Genomic DNA, 3083 nt, shown 5'->3' with positions numbered 1-3083 from the left:
GTTTCATGTGGAACACAGAGGGAAGCAAACTTTGAAACTAGACCTGGAAAGTAGGCAGGACTACTGGGGCCCAAGACTGGATAAAGACACGCATCGTTCTACATGTTGACCACAAGATGTAGACAAAAACCACCCATTGAATTCAGAACCTATAGAAATAACAGAGGCTTTATAAGAACTCTTTTAGTGGCCATGAAGGAGCTACAGGCAGTGAGAATCAATAAAGAAACTTCAGAAGAAATAGAAGAACAATATGACATTGTGTCCTCTAAGGACCCGGTCTACCTGGACTGGGTCCTTTGAAGGCTGTGCCAAAAGGAGGAGGCTGGAAGAGTTCGGCTATGGATTAAAACAGGTCCAGCCCTCTCACCGCCCCTCACTCAACGTACCCTCTGTCACCTAGCAACCGTGACATTTGGCCGACAAAGCAAGCAAAGAATGGATGCTGAACTTTTCACTACTATTCTCGGTACTAAAACATTTCTTACATATCTCTATTAGGAAGTAATGCACATTACAATATAATTGTATATCAACTTCACATTGGGTAACACTAACCTGACTTCGCCAGATGGATTTGCTCCGCATATCCATCTGGAAACCTTCCGTAGAAGTAATTTTGGGAAGGGGCGAAAATACTGGTTAGCTGATTGGCCTATGTTGGTGATAGACGGGCCAAATAAACCAATCAGATCAACGAAGCATATGACGTACTAACAGAGTGACGACGAAAACACAACCACAAGCCAGGCTACCCTTGTCGAAACCAGTCGGGAGAAGAGCAAAAACATCTTTCCCTCTGAGAAAAGCCTCCAGAGCACTGTTTAGCTCTTCTTTCAGTGAAGAAATACTCTGTAATTCCGATAAAACTAGCTCGATAGCCACGCTAACGCTAGTTTCATCGGCTGAAGCCGCCATGTTCTTTAGACTGAACTGTGGCGCTTCTCGTTGCGTCACACCTCAACCCGCCTCAAAGCCAACGCTGATTGGACGTTCGTTTGGTGAACGGCTCCAAATTTTCTTTAACAGAGAGTCTCCAGACTGATTTGCGAGGGAAACCTTGAAAGCTCGCGAGATCAGGATGGTCTCAAGAGGCTACGGTAACACATCTCTGTATAATAAATAGCATGTACATATTGACACCATATTACACATTACAGATATTGTGCTTCTCTAAGAATTAAAAATAAGTCATACAATCAACTAGCCTCGCAACGAGAAGCGAGACAGTTCAGTCTAAAGAACATGGCGGCCTCAGCCGATGAAACTAGCGTTAGCGTGGCTATCGAGCAAGTTTTATCGGAATTACAGAGTATTTCTTCACTGAAAGAAGAGCAAAACACTGCTCTGGAGGCTTTTCTCAGAGGAAAAGATGTTTTTGCTCTTCTCCCGACTGGTTTCGGCAAGAGTAGCCTGGCTTGTGTTTTCGTCGTCGCTCTGTTAGTACGTCATATGCTTCGTTGATCTGATTGGTTTATTTGGCCCGTCTATCACCAACATAGGCCAATCAGCTAACCAGTATTTTCGCCCCTTCCCAAAATTACTTCAACGGAAGGTTTCCAGATGGATATGCGGAGCAAATCCATCTGGCGGAGTCAGGTTAACAATCAACCTCCTGGGGTTTTTTTTTTGTGACAAACAGTAAAACCACGCAACTCAAAGGAAGTGATCAATCAACATAATACATATTGTAATAGTAACAACTACATGAGTAAAAATCCTATTAAACAATAATTAAGTATAAATAAATGCCCACAAATACAATGAGATAAAAAAGAAGAAGCAGGGAGTATCAATCAGAAGGAAGGGACTGAAGAAAGTGGAAAAATGTATGAAAGGGAAGCCATTTGTCATACAAAAAAAGGAAAACCAGTTCATTGCATGGACTCATTGACTTAAGGCCGTCCCTCAAACTAAGCATGCTTGTAGCGACAGTGGAGAGGAAAAACTCTCTATTAACAGGAAGAAACCTCCAACAGAACCAGACACAGTTTGAGCGGCCATCTGCTGAGGCCGACTGGGGTTCAAGGAGACAGAAGCAGAGATACAAAAGGCAACTGTAAACCAGCTCTACAGGCGGCCCCGTCCAGGAAACACCAGTCAGTGTCCAGCCAGTCACAGTCAGAGAAACAGGACTACTCTGAAAAACTGACCAATCTCAATCATCTATTAGTAAAGGTGTTGATGGCAGCAGCACAGCTGATATTTCTCTCCAGGATGGAGTCACAGCCAAACAGGAACAGAACCAGATGAAGCTACTATGAGAAAAAGCAGAGAGAGCAGAACGTTAGAGATTGAACTAATAGATTCTGCAGAGTGGGAGAATAGAGATAGAATGAAGCAGAATGAGGAAATGGGGGTCCCTATGTCCTCTGGCAGTCAAAGCCTATAGCAGCATAACTATAGAGATAGCTCAAGACATGGTGTCATTGAGCCAGTGGGAGCTAGAAGGAGCTTTAGTCAACATCCAGTGCAAAAGAAGGCAACATTCTTGCCAGTAATGAAGTAAATGCTAAAATATCTAACTGGTTAGAGCCTCACCTGTTATGGTCCTCTGGGAGCCCAAATATGGCAATGTTGGTCGAGACTTTTATGACCACAAAAAGTATTTTTGACATGGTATCAAAGTAATCCGACCAGAAGCGGGAAAGTAGTAGACAAGAATACAACATATGGGATAAATTGCATGGTGAGGCATAACATTTGTTGCATTTGTCTGCAATACTGGGATACATTTGGGAGAGTCGGGCTTCTGAAAAATGGAGTCTAAACGGTTGCTTTGAACTGTATAAGTGTCAGATGAGCACAGAATGAGCTTTTGGAATTGTCTTAAGAGCAGCATTCCACCAGTCATCCTCGTTCCAGGCATCCCTAACATTAGTTATTAGCGAGCAGTCAAAAGACAAAAGTTCATTACAAATTTTAGAGATAAGTGATTTTTGACAAATTATATTTTATTTTTACCAGCAGGAGGCGACTCATAGGATTGTGTGCTCACATTTTCAATATTATTCTAACTTTATTTATAAGATTAAGTGTTTGAGAAGCAAATCTCATTGACAGGCATTTTGAATTATTCTGTA

Source organism: Cyprinodon tularosa, unplaced genomic scaffold (genome assembly GCF_016077235.1).
Source record: "Cyprinodon tularosa strain WSP-4 unplaced genomic scaffold, ASM1607723v1 ctg1261, whole genome shotgun sequence".
NCBI lineage: Eukaryota > Metazoa > Chordata > Actinopteri > Cyprinodontiformes > Cyprinodontidae > Cyprinodon > Cyprinodon tularosa.
The sequence above is the reverse complement of the archived record's forward strand: the minus strand, read 5'-3'. Positions refer to the sequence as shown.